The 19017-nt window shown below is 43.7% G+C and overlaps 1 long non-coding RNA gene across 1 annotated transcript in view; it reads right to left on the bottom strand.

Annotated features, from left to right (window-relative positions):
* Positions 1-19017, bottom strand: part of LOC144807898 (uncharacterized) — a 90942-nt gene that overhangs the window by 46647 nt on the left and 25278 nt on the right. The window contains exon 2 of the long non-coding RNA XR_013606512.1: positions 18723-18815. This is a non-coding gene — a long non-coding RNA (uncharacterized LOC144807898). The remainder of the gene's footprint in view (positions 1-18722; positions 18816-19017) is intronic.

The raw sequence follows: 19017 nt of genomic DNA, 5'->3' as shown, positions 1-19017 counted from the left end.
CACTGCCGTAAGTGCAGTGTCATACAACCTTGTCAGATGGGGTGCCAGTAATGGTGCATATACTTTTTAAAATTTGATCTGTAACCCATCAGGTCCTGGAGTTTTGCTGGTGACAAGTGCACGTATCACTTCAGGCATCAGTGATTTCTTTATTAAATTCCTCCCTGCACTCCATCGAGATCCGTGGCAGGACCACATCAGTCAAAAAGTCACTTATGGCTCCCAAAACAGACACGGATGTATGCAACAGGGTGTAATGACGTTTAAAAGCAGAGAGTATATCACTCTGTGTGTGGAGTGACTACCCTTCATCTGAACAAATGCACAGGAGAGAACGTCTGTCCACTTCCTGATGGCTCAGCAATGGCAGAAGCATACCCGGATAGTTTGCATCAAAATGCGTTCTTTTAATGTGCTCGACATAATTAAGCAAAATGCTCCACAGGTGTGTCGAGTTTAGCAGTGCTGCGAATTTTTCCGGCATGACCCACGGATTTACGCTGATTGATTGAGCTAACGTTGGGCCATAATTAAATGCTCTCCACGGACTTTACTTTCTTGCTGAGATATCCCGGAATGCAAGTTTTATATCATTCCTCGACTCCTGTTATGAGGATGTTTGACTTACTTATTTAATTTTAACGTATTTCACCTGCCGTTCAAATTCTGAATGGTCTGCTTCCAATGCTGTTACCGAAAACGGTCAAATTACTGTTTGTCCTGATGATGACCGCATAGTCATCCAGTGGTTGAAACGCCGTCGACGCATTCTGTGGCCATAACTTGTGAAGGACACATGATATTTGTTTTTGTTGTCCCTTTTGTACATGTAATGTCTGTATGTTAGCCAAATGTTTGGTAATATGAGTTGACTGTTTTTGTTTTGCCAAAACTTTTCTTTGAGCGTTCGTTTTATCTGAAGTGTGTTTTATCTGAATTTACATGTTTAATAAATTAAGAGCATTTTTCTGAAACTAGTTTGGGAATATAGGCTTCTTTCTTTTCTTTTCTTTATGAATTCCCTTTCATTTGAATCTGTATTTTGTTATTTAATTTTTGTACCTGAACCTTCTGTTTGGTGTTACTATCAATTGTCCCTGGTTCAGGGTTATTGCACAGCCTCTGTTGTTGTTAATTATTTTTTCTCAACATAATTAAGACAGCATAACCTCTCCAATAGTGTAAGATGTTCACACTGAAACTGATACCATCTAGCCTGGCAGAGTTAGAAGACCGAGCCAGTTCCTCATGGGTCATCAGGTCCTACCAACCAGGAAATGTCTTTAGTAAGATGATAAATCATATTAAGGGCGTTACCTATACATTGCCCTCAAATTGATACTATGAATGCATCCCATTCTATCAAGGGAGATGAGGTGAACCAGCGGTAACATTGTAGTATTCTATGATATTATCAGTGATGGAAGCAGGAAACAAGGGGTCCTTCAATCTGAGGTTTGTAGTCTCCAACTAGGTATAGGTGCCAAAACGTAGCATAACTGCAAATGGAGCCGGTTATAGAGTGTGATGGCCACGATAGTCTATACATGTTATATGTGGAACAATTCCTGCGTCAAAAAAAAACTGTCATGGTGGACATGAAGTCCATGTGCATGTGAATAGTAAGAATACACTGTGGTATTGGGATGTCGGAGGTGCCATACATCTAATAAGTCCCAGTGTTTTAAGCATGTAGTGAGGATAAGGGCATTGGAAGTGGACAAAGTGCTGTGTCAATCCAGGACCAAGCATCTTTAGGGTCAGCCAAAAATGACGTTGCGCCGTTGATCTGGACACAGAGATGGTAAGGGAAGAGAAGTGTATATTGGACGTGATGTTCCTTCAGCTTATGTTCAACCTCAAGGATAGTGTAACATTTCTGCCGAACCGCTAGAGTGTAGTCCAGGCACATTAACACTCTGACATTGTCAACTATCATGTTTCCCTGCTTACGTGCCTCATTCAAGACAATGTCCATCTCTGTAATGCATAAGGCATGCTATCAACGAACGGAGTGGGGTGCCAGGACAAAGACTTCACTTGGTACCCTATGAGCACGTTCCACCAAAACGTAGAGCAACAATAGTTCCACAGGAATTAAACAGCATATCCAGGTATCTATAAATGTCTCCACATCATTACCCTCAACTCCCTCAAGACAGCCCACCACTCTAATTATATTATGCCTAGACGTGCCCTTGACCACCTTAGCACAATCATCCAGGATGTGGACCTTCTTCTGTAAAGTGGCGAGATGGGATTGCAAGTCCAAAGTTTACGGTTAAAGAGTTGCTGCTGCTTGCTCCCGCAGACCATACCCTTTCCGATATTTTCTGATGGTCATCTTGCATTCATTCATTTCAAAGCTTTATTCGACTTTTAGTCATAAAAGCAACTTCCTAACCATAGTACAATAAATACTAAGCATAAAAAACAGTTAATTAAGAGCATATTAAACAAGAAAAGTCGAATGCTAATAGGATCTAAAATATGTAATCATACATTAAAAAATCATGTGGAAAAAGTTTAAAAGAACATACATCATTAAAGGAGGCAGTTATTAATACATATTAGCTGATGGGCTTTAGCAGCACGTAATCTTATTACCCACGCCCAGGCCAAGAATTTTGCTACGCCTATTGCCAGTAATGTAGAAGAGTCAGATGTTAAGATTCTGAGGGCTTGCGAGCAACAGCGAGTGCCCATATTTTTACAAACTGGTTTTAGCCATTTTCGACGAGGGGTGACATATAAGGGGCAGACAAAAAGCAAATGTGCAATGTCTTCTATTTGATTTTTACAATGATCACAGTGAGCATCCTGCGATGAAGACCAATTTTGTCTGAAAGCATTCACTGGAAGTGTTCCCACACGAAATTGGAAATATAATTTCCTGTCAAATGGACGTTCGATTAAGTCCCAATATTTTTCATATGATGGAAGTTGTTTAGAATCCAAAAAGTGAGATGACAGGGTAGATTGCAGGCCTTTGCGATACAATGTAACATATACCGAGTCCTAATAGATGTCCTTCAGTTGCTTTTTTGTTGGGAATAAGGCAACATCCTTGTTGCCCCACAAGTGATCTAGGCCCAGTTTCCCTAGTGTACCCCGGAGCTCTTTTAGCCAAATAATGCAGTGAAATCGGTCAAAATTCACAACATCAAGAAAAGCTGATGCATAGTGGCTTAACTCTGGGGTTACCATTAGGCGCCTCCAATACAACAAAGGACGTAGGCGAGCAATATCTTCAATGTTTCTCCTACCTAGTTCCATTTTTAGTGGGATTATGGGGGTACTCTGTGGGGCCCCAACAAGCCCTCGCAAAAATCTATTTTCCGCCCGCCCCAAATTACCTAGGTTCGAAAATCCCCATAGCTCAGACCCATATAAGCATGCACTCAGTACCTTCATGCTATAAATTTCGAGCGCACAGTTAATGGGTCTTGTCAAGGATGTGTTATGTTTAATGGAGACCGCACCTGCTAGCTGATTAAATTTTAGTAATGCCATGTCAGTGTGTGACTTCCATTTCATATCATGTTGGAGAATAATGCCTAGGTAAGTAAAGGCATCTACCCTTTCCAGTGGTTCACCCTTAAATTTTATTACCCCCTTGAAAGCCGATTGGGAACTTAGACACATAAATTTAGTTTTGCTAGTGTTTAATTCCAAACCACGGCTATCACAGAAGTCCCCAAAAGCGTCAACCGCTTTCTGTAAACCACTAAGCGTACGTGATAGCAAAAGCGTATCGTCCGCGAACATTAGTACGGGGACGTGTACACCTGCTACCAATGGGGCGTCAGTTGGGGATTTCTTTAAGTATTCCACTATACCGTTTATGTAGATTGAAAAGAGCGTTGGGGCCAGAACACATCCTTGCCTCACCCCCCGTTCAACCGGAAAAGGGGCCGTCACTTCCCCCTGTTTGCCCCACCTTATTTTTGCAAAATTATTTTCGTGGAGGCGGACAAGTAAAGTAAGGAGCTCTCTGCTAATTCCCACATTGGCCAGTGTTTCCCACAGTTTTTCTCTCGGGACCAGATCAAATGCGGATTTTAGGTCCCCAAAGACTGCATACAGTCTGCTATTTCGGAGTGTAACATTTCTCCAGTAGATGGCTAGGAAATAAAAAACGTGGTCAACACTGCTAGTCAAAGGGCGAAAGCCCGCTTGGAATGGCGACAATATATTTTGGTCTTCGATCCACTGCTGTAATTTATTCTGGACCAATCGACCCATTATTTTCTGTGCAGTGTCAATTAAGCTAATGGGTCTATAATTTTTTGCCTGTGTTATATCCCCCTTTTTGAATATAGGGATAATTTCAGCCCCTTTCCACGAGGCAGGGACTTCACCACCCATTGCTATTGCATTGGCCAACCAAGTAAAATATGTGCACCAAGATGGCCGGTCGGATAGAAAAACATCTGCTGGGATGCCATCCATGCCTGGTGCTTTTCCGCATGACACACAGTCGAGTGCCAGGCTAACCTCTTTTTCAGTAAATATTTGATCTTTATAAAAGACAGTTTCGGGGAGAGATATGGCTGCATATCTCGGGTTTCTAGCATACTGGGGTTGGAAAAAATCATTCCATCTTTCCTGAGACACATGGTTTTGTGGTTGAGCTGCTACCCCACATCTATTCCATTTAACCAAGGCCCAAAACCGCTTTGAATCTTTGTTAGTACAGGCCTGTTTTAGCTCGCTCCAACCCTCCTCGTCCCAGCGCCTCTTAGCTTGCTTTTGTGTCTGCCTATAGACGTCTCTTGCCTTTTTGACGGCCGTAGGGTTTCCTGTTTTCAATTCTATACTTAGATTTTGCCTTGCTAGTCTGCAGTTTTTATCATACCAGCCTTGGACGGGTTGGTATTTTTTAGAAACAGTTGGATCTACTGTTTTAAGAAAAAAGCTTTGGAGTTTAATAAACAAATTTTTGTGGGCCTCCATCATGTATTCCACGAAGTTAGAGTTCCCATGGAGCAACTTGATAGCACTAACCTCGTCTTTTACTAAATTTTTCAGCTGTTCTAATTTCCTTTCATTCCCTAGCAGCGTTCCCCATTTCAGATGTCTTTGGTTATTAGAACACACAACATCTTGTGTTATTATCTGCTTATTATTTATGGGTACATTAGCTTCATGATAGGGGTGAAATATCATATACAGAGGATGGTGGTCACTCTCCAAGCGTGGTACAACTGCCATATCTATTAATTTGGACCATGCTCTTACATCGATTAAAAAATAATCGATCCTGCTAGTTGCACGACCATTGTCAAAAGTAAAATTTCCATTTAGATCAGATTGTGTCCTCCCATTCGTAGCTCTTAATCCTCTGGAGAGGCAGAGGCTCTTAATCCGGATAGCCGTGGCACTCCATCTTTTTATGGGGGGAATCTCTAGTTGCGGTATTCCCCACCTACTATCTTCCTCCTCCGTTAGACTTCTATCCTCTTCTCCCAGGGGCTCAAAAGTTGAATTGAAATCACCACCCACAACAATATGAGGGTTGGGTGGAAGAATTTCAACATCCTGTTCTAATGTTGTGAAAACATCAGATGGAATACCTGTACCAACCCCCCTAGCATAGAGATTATACAAAGCTACCTCTTGGCCGTTAGGCCATCTAATATTCAATGCTAGGATGTCGTTGGATATTATGAGTCTTTGTGATATGGTGCAAATCAGTGCTTGACGAACCCATATCCTCCAGAGGGACGCCCCTTTTCTCCTCTAACTGCAGGTTTATAGAAGTTTAAGTACCCCATACGAAATACAGGGTTAATTGACCAAGTTTCTTGCATCATAACTATGTCATGTCTGTCAATATAGTCCACCCATTCGGGAGTTAAAAGCTTACTCGCTATTCCTGCTACATTCCAAGATATAAAAGTCAATGGTCGTTCTCCTAGAGTTGGACCAAGTGTTAGTGTCACCTCCCTACGTTCCCTAGGGTCCTTAATTAACAGTTCCCCTTGCTCAAGCCTTATATCATCTCCAACTATTCGGCTATTGTCAGTTGAGCCATCTAGCCCAGTTATAGGTGTATTGCTGTTTATATTTGTAGGGGCCTTGTGATCTAGTGCTCGTTTTTTTGTATGTTGATATAGTAAATTATCTAGTTGGCATATTTGATTAGTCGACTGATGTTTCACCATTTGTCCTTTGTCTATTGTGAGTCAATCGCACTCATTCAGATTGGATAGTGGTGAAAATCTATTATCTAGGTTTAATCCCCATACATTTGGTGGACCCTCCCTTGTTCTTCTACCGGCCAATGTTGACCATTTGGTTCGCAGAACACTCGGTTTTGAAGCCAAGCCTTTCCTATTGTAGAAGAAATCCAGGGAGAGTGGAATTAGTCCTGCCGTTCTCCGTTGAGGAGGAAATAGATTGTTCAGGATTTCCGGCACCACTTCGGGGCTTTTAAGATTCACGACTACACAATCCCCAGGAAATTTCTTGTTCCCACTCCCTATCCATTTTACCCGTTTTGCAGTTAGCAGATCTTCTGCCAGCTTGTGTTTACCCCCGGGACCCATATGCCTGTTGTTGCTTAGCCATTGTAATGCCTTATTTAGTAATGAATCGGGGTGTTCTATCTGGCCTGTATTTAGAGGGGGGACGTTGGCGAGTACCAAAATAAGGGGTGAAGCTTCTACAATTAGCTCCACAGAATTATTTTCCAGATTAAATCCCTGCAGTGTACAGTCCCCTACAGGATCTGTGGGGACAGCACCAGGGAGATTGATTTGTTCTTGGCCAGACTTCTGATTTTCCTGCTGTGTTTGTGGTGGCTCTTCTACACCTAGGCTTGCAATTTCTAATGAAGGTTTTTCGGCAAGTTTTTCTTTAAGGGTTGTCGGTAACTCCTCCACTCTATCATGTGTTATTTTTAAATTAGCCTCCATTTTATTTATTTTAGCCGTGAGATGGTCAATTTTTGACAGTAAGGGTTTTACTAGTTGGCTTAACTTAATGTCCAGCATGCCCATAATTTTTCTTAATAGACCATCATCCCACCCATGTCTCACATCTCCTTCACCCACATTCCCATCTACGATATTCTTATTAGGCGGGGTGGCTGGCCTTTTCCTACTTGATCTTAGCCCCTCCCTTTTTGAGGCAGCCTTAGAAGTGTCTTTTGTTACTCTCGGGGCCGGAACAGGGGGCGGTGGAGAAATTGGATCTATTACCTCTATATCTGGGGCTGGGTCATGCATAGAAACATCTAGAGCCCCCGCTATCGCTTCCACATTAGTAACTAGATTTTCCTCAAGTGACACATTTTGTGAAAACCCCACACCCGGCCCAAGTGGAGCTGGAGATAAGTCAATTGGGGTATCTAGAAAAATTAAGTCAGTTAGTGAGTTCTCGTTTTGGGGCAAAGTCAAGGAGGTACCTAGGCCCAACGAGGACCTTCGTTCATTGTTAATTTTTTCAACAACTTGTACCAGGTAGTTGTCCATGGTGTTGGTCGGGGCGATGACATTCCTTGCCTTAGACATTGATAGTGTTCTTTTTAGCCTTGAACCCGATGTAGTCAGTCTAGTCAGTAAAAATGAACAAACTTCGTTACCTTCCTGTGCGGCTTCTCAAAGGACCTTGTTCAGAGCAGGCAAGTAGAAATGGTAAGGACCGATTTACTTTAGGACGCTGAAGGTGGATCGTATATCCCGAATGTCTAAGTGGTGGCTCTTATCTCATCTGTGCAATAGATGACAGGGGGGTGGCCCGTCCCGTCACCTTTGGTCCCCTGAGGGCCACAGAGGGCCCGCCCTTTGCCCGGGCTTCGCTCCGGGCGTCCCGCTCGCGTCCCGCGAGACGGCGGTGTCGCTGTTTTTATGCGCCTCCTGGCGCTTCCTTTGCAGGCGGACCCCAGCAGGGACTCTGGGTGTTGTAGTCCCCTCGCCGGTCTCCGCTCGGCGGCTCCCGCTGTAGATGGTGAAAAGCGGTGGAGCGGCGGGAGACTGGCGGGCGGGTCCGCGAAGGGCTAGGCAACAACAAGTACTTCTATTTATGCAGGAACACAGCGTAGGCTTTAATGCAGAGTAGCAGGAACAGGAAACCCACAATCAATGGCGGTGTCGCTGTTTTTATGCGCCTCCTGGCGCTTCCTTTGCACGCGGACCCCAGCAGGGACTCTGGGTGTTGTAGTCCCCTCGCCGGTCTCCGCTCGGCGGCTCCCGCTGTCGATGGTGAAAAGCGGTGGAGCGGCGGGAGACTGGCGGGCGGGTCCGCGAAGGGCTAGGCAACAACAAGTACTTCTATTTATGCAGGAACACAGCGTAGGCTTTAATGCAGAGTAGCAGGAACAGGAAACCCACAATCAATGGCGGTGTCGCTGTTTTTATGCGCCTCCTGGCGCTTCCTTTGCACGCGGACCCCAGCAGGGACTCTGGGTGTTGTAGTCCCCTCGCCGGTCTCCGCTCGGCGGCTCCCGCTGTAGATGGTGAAAAGCGGTGGAGCTGCGGGAGACTGGCGGGCGGGTCCACGAAGGGCTAGGCAACAACAAGTACTTCTATTTATGCAGGAACACAGCGTAGGCTTTAATGCAGAGTAGCAGGAACAGGAAACCCACAATCAATGGCGGTGTCGCTGTTTTTATGCGCCTCCTGGCGCTTCCTTTGCACGCGGACCCCAGCAGGGACTCTGGGTGTTGTAGTCCCCTCGCCGGTCTCCGCTCGGCGGCTCCCGCTGTAGATGGTGAAAAGCGGTGGAGCGGCGGGAGACTGGCGGGCGGGTCCGCGAAGGGCTAGGCAACAACAAGTACTTCTATTTATGCAGGAACACAGCGTAGGCTTTAATGCAGAGTAGCAGGAACAGGAAACCAGTAGGGTGAGGTCTGTGGTGATGGCATCAATCTTCGACTCCAGAGATATGCAAGACAGTTCAATTTGCCAGTAACTGACTCTGCAGCCTGTAGGGTCAGTGGCTTGCTGAGAGCTCAGTGGTGGTTTGGATTGACATGAGCGTGCAGCAGAAGCACCAGTTCTAGGGCGCACCATTGTGACATTTTGCTTTTAGGGGGAGTGTAATAAAGGGGTCTGTATGTTGCAATTATGAGCCCACTTGTGAGTGCCGAAGCAAACTACAACAGATTACAGCACAAGCAGTCCAGTATGGAGGTCAAACAGCAAGATATAAGGAAGAGCACAGAGTAAGTCAACTTTTGCACCATATCCTAAATGGAATTGCAGGCAAAGTTAAACAAGGAGAGTGCCAGGTGTGGTAAGTCTCATGATTGAGAATAGCAATGCAGGCAGTCAAGGAAGATTCAAAGAAAAGTGTGGTGACAACGCTTTACAGGACACAGCAGCGGATTGTGCGCACTGGCGCAACAGCTCTCATGAAGTTCCTGGGAATTTCAGAGACCTGAATGTGGTGATATTGTACATGGCACAAAAGAGCATTTAACAGTTCTATTACCCCCAAGAGATACCCAAGGATGTGGGCACTGGAGTCGAAGCACGTGGGTGACAGGAACAGCCAGTGTGTGATTTAGCAGACAACAAAATGCAGCGCTAAACCATCAGAGCATCCAGCCCACAGTGCAAGGGTCCCCAAATTAAAGTGACAGGTGGCACACATCACCAATGAGACGCTAGAGTCAGCAACTAGCAGGGGGGTAACTAAGGCAGGAAGGGAAGTAGGAAAGTCCGTGCAGAGGGATTGCTTGGTCGTCTCGGAGCCTGATTTCCAGTAGGGAGGCAGGATGTGGTGCACACCCCCAGGACTAAGCAAATCATATCTACAAATTCATCAAGCTACCACAGTCTCATATGGGCATACCCACCCCGCTCTGCAGCAACACCAGAGTATTATTTTTTTTAACATTTTTCGTGGAGTTTTATATAGCGCGAACTAGACCCGAACCGAATCAGGTATCAGAGCGCTTTACATAGCACAAGTTACGTTTTTTACATGAGGACACACTTTCCTTTCTTTTTTAGGCACGGGGAGATTAAGTGATTTGCCAGAATCACAGGAGGTTTTGGCGTCGTTACCGAGACTCGAACCCAGATCCCAAGGTCCGAGGTTGAGCGCCTTAGCCGTTAGGCCAGCTCCTCTCCCCAAGAGTAGACATGAGGGCCCCAGAGAGTCAGTGTCCTGCAGTGTAGCAGCCAAAGCAGGCTGCTAATGGTAGGCCTCCCTCAGGGGGCCAATAGTGTACTGAGGTCTGGTGGGCAGCCCCACAAGCTTAACACCTCCCATCAGGTTCAATCGCTTTGGGGACCAAGAGCTCTGTCCAGCAGCAAGTCCGGCTTATGCACCATAAATCCTAGCACCGAGAGCGAGGCATTGATGAAGGCAAGTCTCCCAGGACCCAGCAGTGTCCAGAGTCCATTGAGACCAGGGGTCTCAATGGTTGCACGATGAAAGACAGTGACCAGGGCTTCATGGTCCAATATTCTTTATCATAGCCACTAAAGCAAACAAACAATAACAGGTATCTCCAGGTTCCCAGCAGTGTATGAAGGTCAGTTGAGCAGTGTCACAGACTCACCACGGATTGTTAAACTCAGGCTCACCGTCGTCCAAAGACTCCGCTCAGTGGTAGCGGCAGGCTTAGCACAAGCACTGTGTGGCGCAGCATGGGGCACCACTGAAAGTACGGCCCCTGGAGCCCACCACCTCCCCCAAGCAGCTGAAGCGGGGTTCTGGCAGTTCCCTCAGTAACAGTAGGAAGTTGGGGGTCCAGATAGCCACCCGCCGATGTGTATTGGTCAGGATCGTGTCTGCCATCTTGGCATCCTCAGCCATGCCCCCGTGTACTCAAATCTAATTATCCTGTATTCCAAGACAAGACAAACTATCCTGCATTCTAAGATTAAAACAGCCAAGAAAAATTATCAGAATCATAACACAAAAGAAGTGCAAGAACCAACTTCCTTTGACTCTGACCACCTTTGGCTTTGAGGTGACTGGGTAATACGTTTTTAACACTAAAACAGGTTCCTGGCTCCTGAGTCTAATGCTCAATCCACGTGGCATTGAGAAACTGCTAAAGCTAAGAGGATGATTCTGCTTGATCCCTCTGCGTCCATTGATATGTACAGCCATGAGATCTTAGTAAACAAGCTCCAGAACCTGGGAATAAAAGGCACAGCAATAGATCTCCTGAAATCGTTTCCGACAAATCGACACAAAAATGTGGGAATGGGCAATTTTGTTTCCAGGCAGTTTTCTCTACTGTGTGGAGTTCCACAGGGATCAGCTCTGAGCCCAACACTTTTTAACGTCTATGTTATGCCACTTACATCAAGGTTTTACCTTGGCATCGTATGCAGATGACACCCAATTTGTGGTGTCACTGACTAACTGTGATAACAACCCAGGTGAGGCATTCAGCTCATGTATTAGCAAGGTAAGTAACTGGACGGATTGCAATTGCCTGAAGTGGAATGCCTCAAAGAACTAGGTCATAATCTTTGGCAATAAACCTTCTCTCTGGACACCAGATTGGTGACCGCCTGAGCTGGACTCACTACCTACACCCTCAATCAAGGTTAAGAACCTATGAGTAATGTTAAACAGTGAACTGAAATTCAAAGTAAATAAAATTATATCTTCATGCTTTTGCTCCATAAGGTTGATAAGAACATTTTTTTAAAAACCTGTCCCCAGAACTTTTAAAAACAGTGACAATGGCTATGGTCTTTATGAGAATTGATTAATTTAATAGCCTCTACCTCACTCTAACATCAGGCCTTATGAATAGACTCCAGATGTTGCTACATGCCTCTGCCCGTTTCATCTTTAAAATTTCCAAATACGAATCAGCAAGAGAAGCTATTAGAAAACTGCACTGTTTGCCAGCCAGACAATGTTGCAAGTTCAAGGACCTCTGTCTTGCATTTAAATCTCTGCACATACTTGGGCCTGACCAGTTTAAGAAAAAACTTAAATGGTACATAACCGCAAGAGCATTACGCTCAGGATCCGCCAGGAACATGTTGGTGCCTCCCTTTAAAAAGGATACCTGGGGGGGAGGAGTTTTTACAGGACCACTACAATGCTCTGGAATAATTTGCCATTGATTCTAAAAACAGCTCCTTCCCTACTCAGCTTCAGAAAAGCCTTAAAACCTGTCTTTTCATACAGGATAGATAAAAGCACCTCTACCCCTTTGCTTTACCTGTATTGGCTGTTTCTGTTACCCAAGATCATCAAAATCTATAGCGCCAAGACGCCCCTGGGCATGAGCAGCTCTTTATAAATTATATTTACATTACATTACTGGATTTTCTAATTTTTCCAATATTAATTGTATACAGAAATCTTGGAAAATGACTAAATCACATTTAAATACATTTGCTTGGTTTGAGCAATTCTGTTCATAAAGTTTAAAAGGGGGGGCCAAGTCGTAGTTTACTTTTTTGGGTAAGTACTAAATTAGGGTTTATTAGGGAAATAAATATTGATGAATTCCAAATATTTGCTTACGGTTTAACTTCTGTTTTACTAAGCATATTGCTTTTTGCAATAGTTACTTATAATCAATATGGCCTATTTACAAAGGCAGTTTAACACTTGAGTAAATCTTCATGTGTAAATGTAATCTAAAATGTAGTATTGTTACTACTTTTAACTATTCACCACTTCCAAGTCTAAAGACACTAGAACATTGATTCCTAACCGTTTAACAGTCTATGGACCACACTGAGTTACTATTGGAATCAGGAACCCCCATTGAATCATTGTTGGGATCTAGGGTCCCACACTGATGGAAGCCAGGGACTCCTGTCTAAGCATGTTCGATGATTACAAGCAATCAATCAATCATGGTTTATAAAGCGAGTCTAATCACCGTGAGAGTCTCAAGGCGCGGGGGGGAGGGTTCCTGATCCATTTGAGCACTGGGGTTCAGTCAAAGAGCCAGGTCTAGAGATCCTTCCTGAATTGGGTCAGCGACTTGGCTTACCTGAGGAGGAGAGGCAGGGTATTTTAGGTCTTTTTTACATGGTAAGTGAAGTATCTTCCTCCGGTCCTGGTCTTGGTCTTGCTGATCCGTGGGACTGTGGACAAGGACACTTGGGTGGAGTGGAGGTGTCTGGTGGGTACGTGGAATAAGAGCCGTTGGTTCAGATATGCTGGTCCTGGGTGGCTTTGTAGGCGCGTGTGAGGAGGTTGAAAGTAACTATTTTGTTGACTGGGAGCCAGTGGACTACTCGCAGGAATTCAATGGTGTGGCTGTAGCAGGGGATGTTGAGGACCAGTCTAGCTACGGCGGATTGAACGTTCCGTAGTTTCCTGAGTAGTTATTGGATGACGCCTGCATAGAGTGTGTTGACTTAGTGGAGTCATCTGCTCGAGTGCGTGGTGACCATCTTTCTGTATTCGGTGGGGATCCATCTGAAGGTCTTTCAAAGCAGGCAAAGTGGGTGGTAGCATGATGAGGAGACAGCGTTGGTTTGGTAATTCATTGTGCGTGAGGAGTCCAGTGTGATGCAGAGGTTTTGTGTGTGGTCCGTGGGTGTGGGGTGTGTTCCTAGCGTGGCTGGCCACCAGGAGTCATCCCAAACCGAGGGTATAGGCCCCAGGAGGAGGACTTTGGTCTTGCCCAAGTTACATAAGTTGGCAGGGTACGCCCAGATGGGGGTCCCTTCCTTACTTTGCCACTGGATTCATGGCCTGGCTGATGACGGCTGATTAGCCAGAAACCGGTCCCAGGATGCTTGTTTCTGGTCCAGGGAAGACATGGCTTGGCAGTTCGGGCTGGACTGTTCCCATGAGGCACAGGGTAAGACCGATTTGCATATGGCCATGTCTGAACTGGGGTGGTGGAGTGAGCCAAAGAATGATGATGGATTAAACCCAGATGAGTTGACTGGGGGTGAGTGCTTTTAATGTTCAACACTCCGTCCATCATCCCTTTGGTTTTGCTTTGTTCGCCCTTCCTCCTCAATAGAACGGTGGACGGTGTTACTAGGGTCTCTACAAGGAGGTATGGCTTTCTGAAACACATTTAACAGTCAATCGTTAGAGTCTGAATTTGAAGGTCCATCTAGTGGGAGGTCACCTAGCCCCGCAGAGCAACCCTGTCCAGATACGAGAGTGAAACGTCTAAACTGTATTAGGGAATGGTCTGGGGAAGATGTATAAAACTCAGGGGCTAGCAAGTTTTCAACCAGGTCATAGTCCTTCAATATTAGCTATATTCAATCTAGAGGGTTTGACCAGGAGGAAAGTCTGCAGGATCTAGAGATATCTTCTCTGACAAACAAGCGACAACACCTGACATGGCAGATCCAGTGTATTGTCTTGTTTGTGAGGGAATCTGCGCTTTCCCTATTGTTCCTACTGTCATATTTAGGGACATTAACCATGTAGATTTTTGGCACCTGATGCAAATCTATGCCCGGCGGTATAATACATTGTTGCCTATGATTATTTAAAGGGATCCCTACGCCTAATGTGGCAGAATGCCTAATTTGCATCTGAGATATATCTGGTTTTAAAGTAGTTGCATAAACGGGACCACCCAGTGGTGGGAGTTCTATGTTAAATCTATTTTCTTCTCCCGTGTTGTGGCAGTGTGGAGTATTGGTCTTGCTCCGAGCACCCTTAGATGTGTAACTGGGCAATATTCCTGACTAGTTGTCTGCTTACATTGTTCACGCTGCTTTACCCTACGGTTAGAAATTTCTGTATGAGGAGGAATCCTTTGTGTCAAGAAGTCAACCTTCGAGGTCAGTTCTACCAATTTTATTCGCATCAGTGCTACCTCTACTTTTAATTCTCTAATAAGAGAGGGTAGTCCCTGAAGATCGATGATGCTATGTGGGTAAGATAAAGGAAGAGGGCTACGTGGCAGCAACAGGGGATTATTCAGGTAATCATCCACCCTTTCTTGCTCTTGTAGCTCTATAAGGAGTGTAAACCTATTTGTGCAAACAACCGATATTTCCACAGCCTCAATGGTGCCAGCATTATCCTCTCCTGAAGATGGACTTTTAACTACGGATCCCTCTTATTGGGGCTCTAAGATGTCTCCCTTACTAGTTTTATGAAACATTGCGGGAATTGTTATACGTTGGCCTGTGGTGAGTTTAACCAGATGGGGAGAGCCTGTGACTGATTCAATGCTAGGGGCTTGATTAGGTGTATCGTTACTTAAGATGTCCTTGCATTCACCGATCAACAAATCTATTCTGTCTAAGGTACAATTTTTAGATGTTGCCTTCTGCTTCAGTGATTTTAAGCTTTTAAGCGATTTAGCTGTGGGCAAGCTCCTCTCTCCTGGGGAGGAGAACTGAAGGCTCTGGCTTGTGGGACAAGCAGTCTCTAACAGGTGGCAGAGATTCGGCATCCCACCCCACGCTGGTCACACGCGCTTTTAAGCACTTTAGCTGCAGGCAAGCTCCTCCCTCCTGGGGGGAGCACTGAAGGCGAGGGCTTGTGGGACAGGCAGTCCCCAACAGGTGGCAGAGATACTATTCTCACTCCAGCAAGTGAAACAGCAGGGAAAGTGTTGGATAGCGGGTGGGGAAAAATTACTATTCCCACTCCAGCAAGTGCAACAGTAGGGAAAATGTTGGATAGCGGGTGGGTAAAAATTTCTATTCAGACTCCAGAGAGTGCAACAGTAGGAAAAGTGTTGGATAGCGGGAAGTTAAAAAATACTATTCCCACTCCAGCGAGTGCAACAGTAGGGAAAGTGTTGGATAGCGGGTGGGTAAAAATTATTATTCCCACTCCAGAGAGTGCAACAGTAGGGAAAGTGTTGGATAGCGGGAGGGTAAAAATTACTATTCCCACTCCGGCGAGTGCAACAGTAGGGAAAGTGTTGGATAGCCGGTGGGTAAAAATTACGATTCCCACTCCAGCGAGTGCAACTGTAGGGAAAGTGTTAGATAGTGGGTGGGAAATTTTTCAAAATTAATTTACCTCCCACCATTTTCCCCTATAAACTTCACCTACAATATTGTAAAATATTAATAAATTAACATATTTAATTAACAATTAATTCATTAACTAATAACAATTAACAATAACATTAATACCCATCAAATCTAAATGAATTCACGCAATTAACACTATAAAATAACTTTTAATAAATATTATATAAAAACTAATAAAAATTACATTAACATTAAATTACTTCCCAAAACACTCCCCTATAAACCCTCAACCTGCTCATAAAAAAGTACACAATTAACATATTTACACATTAATGATTAATAATCAATATGTAATTAATTACTAAATAATAACAAAAATAACACAATGAACATAGTTATCAATTAATTATTAATTGTCATTGATCAATTTATATTTAATTAATTAATAATACACAATTAACTTAATTAACAATATAAATTATTACAATATAAATTATTAATTAATACAATTATAGACGCTCCTTCCATTTAAATTTTTCTTAAATATTTAAAAACATTTTACTAACATACAAAACACTAAAAAAATCGATATTATTAACACCGATATTGTGTTAATTGACATTACTAACTTCGATATTGTTAAAGTCAATATTCTTAACCACTATATTTTTGGAAGTCGATATCCTGTCCACTCGATATTAAAAATGTAATATGTTGTTCATTCAATATTTTTAATTTGTTATTAAGACAATTTACTAGTATTACTATAGCAATAATATCGACAAACAAAATGTAAGAAGGTAATTAATATTTAGGTAAGTATAGATCTACTATTCTTATCTCTAAATCTGTGTACTTTGAAGATAAGTATATCATCAAGGAATACTGATGGAGAGTAAAGTTTAGCACACATATTCTTACCCATCTATTCTTCTCTTGGTGTTTTGGTGATTCATAATTTTGATACAATATTAAGGTAGCATGAAATTAAAGACTCAATATTCTGGGACCATACTGCTTGGGATGCACCATCCTGCTCCTTAATCTATGTTTTTTCTGTGACAAATAAGGTCACTGCTTGTGGGCCATTGGGTTTCATCATCCTTCGGGGACAGATCTTTGGTAGTCCTCTCGTACCAGAGTTCAAGAAGTGCTGGAAGGGAGCTTGTGGTAGGCGTAATCAAGTGTTCCTTTCCGGGATACATTGCCACATTCACATGCAGCATATCTAGAAATGTGGCTGGTGTTCTGTGGCATTTCATATGAACAGCAGGGGGTGAGGGAGATTTAGCAATAAGCCTATTTTCCACCACCCCATGGGAGTTAAAAGAAGAGTGTTGAGTTGCCTACAGGTGAAATCAGGCTCTAGGCATGTTGTGAAGGCACCAGGAAAAATGATAGATTTAGCACTTTAATTTGAAAGGAAAAGAGTGGCTTTGAGTTCAGATGTAACTCATGCTGCCCTGCAGTGGATTGACCATATCAAGATACAATTTGTGTGCCAGTCTGTAACGTTTGTTCACCTAGAGTGGAAGAGATTCTGATGATAGTTAAGTATGAAGAGATCTCCTGGTGCTGGTACAAGAGATTCCATTGAAAGACAAGATAGGTGATGTAGCAACACATAAAATGATGGACAGAATGCTGAACATTTTTAGACATTCATCCTAAGTCACAGATCTGCATTAAATTCATAGTTTTTTTGCTCGCTATGCCACTGTAGTTTGGAACACAGCCTTATGCAAATCAGTCTTGACCCTGCTCCCCCATCCGAACAGTCCAGCCCGAACTGCCAAGCCAGGTCCTTCCAGGACCAGACAACAATTTTCCTGGGACCAGTCATCCTCAGTGGCAAGGGTGTGCCAAGAAGAGGGCCCCGTGCTCGCTATACCCACTGTATTTAAGCTAGCCTGGCTGAAGAGGGGTGATACTCCTAAACTGGCTCCAGGATGCTTTTTGTCCTGGTAGGACTTGGCCTGGTAGTTTATGCTCGACAGGACGATTCTCATGTGAGCAGGGTCAAGAATGATTCGCATTTGGCTGGATTCAAACTGGGGTGGTGTGGCACACAAAAGAATGATGGATTGAACCCATGACGGGGGTGAATGCTTAACAATGTTCAGCATTCTGTCCATCATCTTTTTGTGTTGCTGGATAGGTGATGTAAACATCTCATCCTGTGTGTTCACCACAGATTGGAGATACTGTTGGGCACATGTCACCCACATTAAATGGCTTGAAAGATGAATGATGCCCCTGTATTTAAATGCAATTAAAATGTTCCAGGAGGAATGGAAAGTGGTTTCCGTTTGATTCTTTGACAGATTCCTTTGTTGAAATTAATAGCATACTCAATATCTGCCAGAAAGCCTCCTGTACACTGTTTTCTTAAATGTGTATAAAACGTCATGCACATATGACAGAGACAGTGGTTCAAGTTCCTAATACTGTAATGAGCCCTGGTTATCTACTGCTCTATTGATAATCAGACTGTGCAGTGATGAGCTATAATTCATATCAGCAATCCCCCTTGCTACTCAAACAGGATTACGGACCAACTCACTCCCACACCTTCTTCACCCCTATCCTTTGACCTCCTTGTGTCCAAAATACTGTTGCACAAATGTTTGTACAATGACATTTAGGAAGAAAACAACACTCAAAACACACCAAGTAGGCATTGAATCAGGGTGTGCTTAGACATTCAAAATTCTAATGACTGGCCAAGTATTTTAAAATGCAATCCAACAAACTAGTACCTTTTCCAAATGACCCATTGAATTTCCACAGCTGGAATTACCCAAACCCTATCTGAAACAAACATTTGATTATTAATAGATAAAAACAATAGTTTTGCATCAAACTTACTTGAGCACACATAGGCTCCAAGGAGCAGAAGAAGACTGGCAGGCTTCATTGCTGTGTTGTGGGTGGTAATTCTGGTTCTTCACAACTGAAACCCTGAAAACAGAGTAACAAACATTTTGGTGCTCTATGTGCATACTTCTTGGCAACAATGATAGTAAGAATACTAGCAGAGCCAGAATAATTAGAATTGTTCAGTATTTCAAGACCATTAAGTCTCAGGACTTCTCTCTATTATTTTTGCCTGTTATCTGCGGTTCTTAATTTCAACATCTTGCCGCAAAGGGAAGACCCAGTC

This window comes from Lissotriton helveticus, chromosome 1_2 (assembly GCF_964261635.1).
Source record: "Lissotriton helveticus chromosome 1_2, aLisHel1.1, whole genome shotgun sequence".
NCBI lineage: Eukaryota > Metazoa > Chordata > Amphibia > Caudata > Salamandridae > Lissotriton > Lissotriton helveticus.
Note: the sequence above shows the minus strand (reverse complement) of the source record. Positions and strands in the feature narration are given on the sequence as shown.